The 8,498-nt window shown below is 33.7% G+C and overlaps 1 long non-coding RNA gene across 1 annotated transcript; it reads left to right on the plus strand.

The window, feature by feature from the left end:
- The first annotated feature begins 1,211 nt into the window (after window positions 1-1,211).
- Window positions 1,212-6,768, plus strand: LOC107763296 (uncharacterized). The gene is made up of 5 exons (XR_001642987.2): window positions 1,212-1,325; window positions 1,468-1,568; window positions 2,480-2,639; window positions 4,370-4,494; window positions 6,376-6,768. It is a non-coding gene; the product is annotated as an uncharacterized LOC107763296 (long non-coding RNA).
- Window positions 6,769-8,498: the final 1,730 nt, after the last annotated feature.

Genomic DNA, 8,498 nt, shown 5'->3' on the forward strand with positions numbered 1-8,498 from the left:
CTACAAATGTCCAAATTGTGATTTCTTTACCTTTCTGGAAACTAGACTCGAAGGGGTACAAATTTCATTTTGAATCATCTCAAACTTTCTTGTAAATCAAAAGATATAGGCTTACGAAGTCAGACCAGTGAAATTTTTCCTCACCGCGGACAGCACAAAAAGGAGTGCTGCCGCAAAGGCCCCTCCGCAGTCAGCACAAAATCAATGCGGTCAGCACTGGCGGGTTTAGAGATCTACAACATCTCTGGACTTGCAACAGCTATGTTTTATGCCTAAACCATCCCGGAACCTACCCCGAACTCTCCCGATCCCTCGGGACTTCAAACCAAATATGCATACTAACTCAAAAATATCATATGGACCTACTCGTGCGATCACATCATCAAAATAACATGTAAAATCATGAATTAAACCTCAAAACTCAACATTTTCATCAAGAACTCTCAAAGTTCATAACTCTTCAACCTGAAGTCCAACTCACGTCAAATAAACTCCGTTTTTCACCAAATTTCACAGTTATCTTTTAAATACTATAACAAGTTTGTACCGGGCTCCGGAACCAAAATACGGGCCCATTACCAATGGTTTCAAACATTAATTCTTTTCTTCATTTCTTAGATAATTCCGCAAAACAATTTCTTTCAAAAATTAATTTCTAAGGCTTGAGACCTCAGAATTCATTTCCGGGCATACACCCAAGTCCCATATTTTACCGCGGACCTCCCGGGATCATCGGAACACGGATCCGGGTCCGTTTGCTCAAAATGTTGACCAAAGTCAACCAAAAATCAAATTTTTAACTCTACAAATTTCTATTTCTCATCTTTTCACATAGAAGGCTCTCTGGATATGGGTTCGGACTACCCACGCAAATTAAGGTGAGGTAAAAAGAAGGTTTTTAGGCCTCGGAATACTAAATTTACTTGCAACACAAGTGATCCTTTTGGGTCATCACAGTTGTTTCCACTTGCTTTGTGCTGCTTCCTTGCCCTTGCGCCTATTTTTTTAGTGATCCATCAATATAACTTTTTATATGTGACTCCATTTTCTTCATGTTCCTTTTTAACCTTGAAAGTCTTAAATATTTTTCAGATGTTGATTCATGTTTTGTGGCCTTTTCATTTCTTTGTAGGTACTCCAGATTCAGTTGACCCTTTTTTGTGGTTATGGAGCTTTTTCTGGTTTATGGAGCTGGTAGTAATTTTTTGTGGGTTTATTTTAGCTTCGTTCTAGGTACAACTACTAAGAGGCATGTAATATCTGTTGTAAAAATAGTGCATAGTCTCATTTTAGAAAGACTTAAACTTGCTCGACATCACCAACAGGTATTGTTGTCTAATTTATACCTGTCCTAAATATATAACCGTTGTATATGCAATTATTCAAAAAATATTTCAATATGTTTTCATAGCTTCCAATTTTGTTGATTTGTGAGATCACATCATAACCTATTTCGCCTAATTGCAGCTAGAAAAAGAAATTACTTCATATGGAAAAGAACATAGGTAGCCTTTCAATTTACTCTTTTCTCTGTTGAAGTTGGTTTCCTTCGAGGAAAGTCTGAGTAGGTGAGACTATCAACTTCTCTGGCAGGATGCCTTCTATGCGTTTATTGCAATCAAATTTATTTTTCCCCTTTTTGTTTTGAGGTTGTTCTGTCATATTAAGTTGCTTACTTCCATGACGATAAAGTGTTGTTGCAGCTAAAAAGAAAAAAAATTGAAGGATATAGCATGGGTAGTCTTGTGACTTACCCATCTCAAGAAAGAAAAAGTTTGACTTTGGACGAACTTGAATTGATTATGGAGTTAAATTTGTTTATTTTTCCTCTTGAAAGTTAAAGAGTGTAATAGAGGATATCATTAAAAGTAACTTGAAAAAGATTGAAACTTAACTGAATTGTCATCATCACAATATACTCGATTTGAAGATCAAAAACTATTTTAGTAAGCAATCTACGCAAAAAAATTTAACCGATACAATCATAGTCGCATTGTACCAAAGATTTTCAACTTCTTAAAGAGGGATATGTTAGCTAAGATCTTTGGAGAACATATTTATGGTGGGAAGGTAGGAATTGTAAGGTAAGGATTAAAAGAATGATAAGGAAAAGACTACAAAATTTAAATTATGAGAGTGAGTTCCTAACTTCACAACAACAGCACAGGATTTGAGTTGTTGTTGTGAAGTTAGGAACTCACTCTTAAATTTATTTTGAGGCCACAAAAACTCTCCTTTGCCTTACAGGAACTTTTGTAAGGCCTCTTTTGCCTTATAGGAATTATTTCTTGGATTCGAACTTTCCCATTAGAAAACTATAAAGTGATATTTGAAAACAAATCCTCATGTATTTCATTCTGTTTCATTTCTGGTTATTTGCTTAATTCCATAGAGTCCATACTGAATATTATTTAACATAAAAAGAGTAGTTTTGTTTGAATCATCTACTTGGAGGTAAACCCAAAACGACTTGATTCAGGGTACAAAAGCATATTGTAGTGGAGGGATGCTGATGCTGGATTCTTATTGTGCAACTACTTTGGCGCTATTCCTCTAATGTACAATCTAGAAGCACCAGTCGTCTTCTTTCTTTCCACCTCCTTCTTTGCTTCCATCTTATTTTTGCTCTGCTCTTTCTGGTAAGTGTCTCTTGGATTCTTCCAGAATTCCTAAATTTCTCATTTTGAGTTCCATAATATCTCTATGTGCTCTATTTTTTCAGTTCTTGTCAGCTTTACTCTGTTATTTCCCTGAAATCTTGGTGGTTGTCCAGCAGCTTCTCTATTTGTTTGGATATTCCAGTCTCTATTTGTTCGGATATTTCAGTGCTGAATTTTCACATGCATGTCAACCTTTGCACACTGATACATTGTAGGTGTTTGTTAATGTCTTAATCAACAAAATCTTTTGACTTTCTGCATGTGCTTACCTTCTATCAAAGCTTTGTTTTTCTCTTCTTTTTTTCAAGTGTGCACTTATAGAAATACTCTTAAATCAGACCATTTCTTCCATCTATATTTTTGTTACTATTTGTCTTACTTTGTATTAGCAAGAAAAATTAGATATAGATATATGTATTTTCAGATTCATACCAACCTAAAAATATTAGATTAAATTATACAAAACTATAAAGTGTTTGGAATAGAAATGTGTGGCAACAAAGATACTATCGATTTATTCATGTATTTTTCAAAAGACTGAGGTATGACAAATTGTCGCTACAAAATTGAGACACCCCACTGCAAACTTTGATTTTTCCGCAGTTGATGCAATTAAGGTGTTTGATGATATGCTTGGAAAAACAAAATGATTCTTATGCTCCTCTATCAAAGGAAAATCCATGAAAAATAGAACCCATTGTTAAAGGAATATAAACAATCTGAATGGACAATTTACTGTTAATGCCCTGGTTTTATGCAATAATGAATTTGGAATTGGATTGACTTAATTTGAATGTTCTTATAGGATTGTTGATAAGTCTTTGTTGAGCTTCGAAGGCAAATTGACTGATCCTTTTCTTCTCAATAATTTTGCCTTTGTTTTCAAGATATCTTGGCCTAAAATTAATCTGATTAAGCCTATTACTTCACTCCTAAAAGCTCTATGCTATTGATATTTTGCAGTAATAGTTCTACCCTCCAGTTTTCTGATTAGCTTCATATTCCCTATGAATAAAAATCTTGATCGGTGGATTTTCATGTTCTGTGGTAATATGAAATGTAGAACATCTAGATGTTGGATTTTTGCTTTTTGTTCCTGATTATTTTGGAGTTGTCTCGATTCCATCCGCATACTATAGTTTGCAGTGAGCTTGGGTGATATTCCTTAGCTTTTAGACTTAACCCATTTTAAGCTTATTGTACCTCGCATGCGTGTGGAATTATTTTTTGGCCATCATGTATATATGTTGTGTGTGATTTTTTTTCTGGCTCACAATCTTTTTACAATTTTCTACATAATCACTTTTTTCAGCGTAAATCAATTTAAACGACTTTACAACTCTTTTTCCATTTCCTTTTTTTTTTTAAAAAAAAAAGATTGTGGAAATATTTCCCAAATGATTTATTTTTATTAATCTGATGTTCAATAATTTAGTGTGTGAATTAGTTGTCTTTTTCTGGATTAAGTTATGTTAATTTTGATTTCATCATTGTCGTATGATATTTTATGTTGTTTTATTATGAGTCTATTGATATTACTAATATAATGTCTCTTGTTGCCTCTTTGAGTCGAGGGTCTCCTGGAAACAGCCTCTCTACCCCTCGGGGTAGAGGTAAGGTCTGCGTACATATTACCCTCCCCAGACCCCACTTGTGGAATTACACTGAGTTGTTGTTGTTGTTGTTATTGTTGTTGTTGTCGTGTGTAGTCTTCTTTTCTCACTTGTAAGACAAAGCAGTGTGCAATATATCAAGGACATCAGTTAGAATCAGGTTATAAGCTAAAGAAGATCACAGAGGAATCAGTTTCACATTGGAAGCATGGAGTTTGAAGGTAAATGAGGATTCCAAAGTTGCCTCCTCTCCAAACTCACACACATCATTGTTTTTCTTATTTCCAAATACTTTTTTTGTTGTTCTATTGATTATTAACTTGCGTGTGTACTTATTTTAGATTTTTTTAAAATTGTTTGTGGAAACAGATGAACAAGCTGTTTGCAAGTCAATTTTATTTTGTTGTATTCTGAAATCCAACATATTACATCTAATTTTTCTTTGGAATCTCAAACAAGTGTTTCGAGAGTAAGTTAGAACTAGCAGTTCCAACAAGGATGGATGATTTTTATGCAAATAAGATAAGGTGGAATATCTTAAGAGTTCTCTAAAATTTTTCAATTTTCCTCTTTTCTCCTGGTCATGACCAAATATAACTATTCTCCATTCTATTTGATAACTTTGATGAGAATAATATTATTTTATCTTCAATGGCTCAAAACTCAGTAAGATAAATTTTTCTTACAACACTAAGTTATTTTTTCCCGACATTGCTAAGTTTTCCTCTGCCAGGAATTAGTTAGGGCCTGATCCTATAAATATACGTGCTGCCTCAATCAGTGTTCAAATCCTTTACATATGATATACTTTTTCTTCTGTGGTTTTATAGAATAAAGGAACATACAAAAGAAAGAGTTTAATGCTATTTGTATTTTCTTTTAATTATTAAGTAAAGGGGTCATTACCATCAGTGGCGGCTCGATGGAGTAGGGGGCCTAAAGGTAAATCGTTATTAGAGGCCTTTAGAGGCAAATATATTAATTATATTTTACCATCAACTTCTTCTAATATTTTCTTCCTAATTGATAATATAGCCAATTTATTTAATTATTCTTGAGATATTGTTGCTCTTAGGTAAAGTTTTGTTAATTTTACTTTCGAAAAATATCTTCCCCTCGGGGGAAATGTCTTTATTTTTTTATGAGCAATATTATATAGGCATGTGGAAAAAGAACTAAATCTTTTATTTCATTGAGTATATCAATTAAAGTATTATCTTTTACTTGGAGTTTGTGGTAGTACGTGCTTTTGTTATAAAATAAATCCAAAAATCAATATGGAGCTAATTAGCTCAAGGTATGTACAGAAGCTATTGTAAAATGAAAATTAATCCAAGTTGAAGAGAATAAGAATAATGAAGGAGGAAGTTATTTAAGTGCATGTCATTTATTTATTATAGCTCAACTAATTAGCCCTCAAAAATAGCATAATGTTTGGACTAGGCCATAAGGATTATTGACATAGCAAATGTATGGTTGATCAAAAGATTTATTAACTATTATAAAGAATATCGGAGTAATTATTTAAAATATATTTGTTATATATATAATATGAATAATATTTGGGGCCCTATATTTTTGGGGCCTAAAGCCTTGGCTTTAGTTGCCTTAGGGTTGAGCCGCCGCCCCTGATTACCATCAAATTTTGATTGGGACTCTGCCTATGTAAGTTCTGCTGGAGTTTCTATACTTCCTTTCTTATTTGGATTGTATAGAATCTCGAGCTGCTCACAATTGCTCATACTTTGGTTGTGTACGTTTTTAACGGTAACTTGGCTATTTTGACCAACTTGAAGAGCATGTTCCCTCAAAGGGAGAATTATGCTTTTGTTGTCTCTCCCATATATGCATTATTATTCGATTTTAAAACTTTTTAAGTTTTTTATTCTACTTTTTGCGTTATATTTGTTTGATAGACTACGTGTCGGTTGAGTTAAATTTGGATTTACATGGGCAATAGAGTAAAAAGGAGGATGATGCTTTAAGGACTTCAATTTCTTTTTCTGGGTGTAAGCTATGTTTTTATTGGAATCATTTTCCACTTTTCGACATTTTCAGCTTTAGTGTTTGAAGTTGGCATTGACAGAGTTCATATTTTGCAGGTCCACTATGTCACAAGCGGAAAAAGCTTTACTCTTTTCATCCCAAGTTCTCATCGAATGGTAGGAAGTTGCGTTGAAATGAAACAGTCTTTCGCCAACTCTAGAAGATATATTCAGTTTATACACTCTCAAGTTGCACTCAAAACTGAAGTTAATACATAAAATATCTTTTATTGTGTTGTGATAATTCAATTTATTCTCAAAGGGTATTCAAAATTCCTGTAGCACGGGCATGCAATACTAGTCTAGTTCTATATGCTAGATCCGTGTGTATGCACATGTACGTGCATACAAATAATTCAGAATTTTAATTTGATACATACAAATACAATTGTAGGTATTATTTCATTTTAACAATAGTTTCAACCTTAATACAATTATAAAATTTTACACCATACTTGATTCAAGTCGTATGCACTTAATATTAATGTGTCATTTACTTCTTCCCCCCAAACCCCGACAAAAAGTTTACTCTCTTGAGTTCACGTCATTAATACCCTACCTTTTTTTTGGTAATGAACGATTTTATTAATACAATAAACTAAGAGCTATTACAACGGTATGTCTGTTTAGGCAACAGGGTACCTAGACGTCTCTTTCTAGTACATGAAGAACAAAAGTGGGAGGGAAAAATAAGTGTGCAAAAAGCATTTATACCCTACTCTTACTTAGCAGCTTCAACTTTTAACTTTTAGCACCATTTCCACCGGGCCACCACCTAAGGATGTGATCATGAGAATCCTCCATCACTCCTCTTAACGGGAGGTTTCGAGAGGTAATAAAGTAATATAAAATCACTCGATATTTACTTTAAATATGGGTGATAAAATGGTTAAAAGAAAACAGTTAACCATCCATATTATCCATTAAAAATGGGTTGGATAATGAACTTTTTAAAAATGGATTAAATATGATAAAAACCATATTATCCATTTAGAAAATGGATAACCAATGAGTAACATATGGATAACCAATGGGTCTAACTTTTACATTTATAAATCCTCAAATTGGGGGTTCTTCAAGTTAGGATGACTAAAAATTCTCCCAAAAGTGATCATATGCAAGAATTCATGGATAATATGGTTACCCATATTATGTGCCGGTTAATCCGTTTTTAATCCATATTAAATATGGTTCGGGTCGGATAATTGATCCGTTTTTTCATTACCCGTTTTTGACGCGAACCATATCCGACCCGACCCGCCCGTTTGCCACTCCTAATTTAAACAAATAAAAAAAATATGTCTTTTAATCTTGCTAGTTAAATAATATGTTCACCAATTATTAATTTTGAGTTGTTAAAGTTAAATTATTTGATTTGGTGTAAATGTCGAGTGCGAATAAATATTTACCGTGATGAAATTTTTAATAGGAAGCGCTTGTCCTTTAAATAGGTCACACGCAACACAAATTTAGACAAATCGGAATAATGGATTCAGAATACAGATGGTTAAATTAAAAAGAAAAATTCAACATTTTTCTAGTCTATTATATTTATTTTTATTTATATATAAAAATGCCATGGTTTCAACCGCTGTTTCTTTTTTTCAAAACAAAGATTTCATATTACTGCATCAACGAGCAACAAAGTTCAAAATCCGCATGTTGCACGATGTAGTCAGGTGCAATAATCATAATCCTCCGGGCGTGATCATATGCTCAATATCACAATCCGACCGACGTGGACACAGGCTCAATATCACAATCTGCCCTGCGTGGTCACGTGCTTGTCGCGCCCCCTTTTTCCTCGTGGAGTCTGGGTTTCGACATTTTGGGACAACTCTTTTCCTTTTGAAATTGGGTATGAGATTTGAAGAGTCACCACCTAACAGATTAATGTGCGTTAGGGCACCTAGAGCAAATAACTCATGTACTAGTTTACATCACCAGAGATTGGGCAAGGGCTCGAAATTACCTTGAGGGAAAGGTGTTAGGTACCCCTCGAGGTCCACAATGGTGGGTCCCAATCAAACTTAATTTAAGCGAATTAGTCTTTAAGGAAATAAAACAGTTTAAACAAATATAGATTATTTTAAAACGGGAATTAAAGAGGTCCTAAGTTTATTAGCCTATAGGATCACTTCTATGCAATACTCGGTAACCTTTCCCAAATAGCATTAGCG

This window comes from Nicotiana tabacum, chromosome 20 (genome assembly GCF_000715075.1).
Source record: "Nicotiana tabacum cultivar K326 chromosome 20, ASM71507v2, whole genome shotgun sequence".
Classification (NCBI taxonomy): domain Eukaryota; kingdom Viridiplantae; phylum Streptophyta; class Magnoliopsida; order Solanales; family Solanaceae; genus Nicotiana; species Nicotiana tabacum.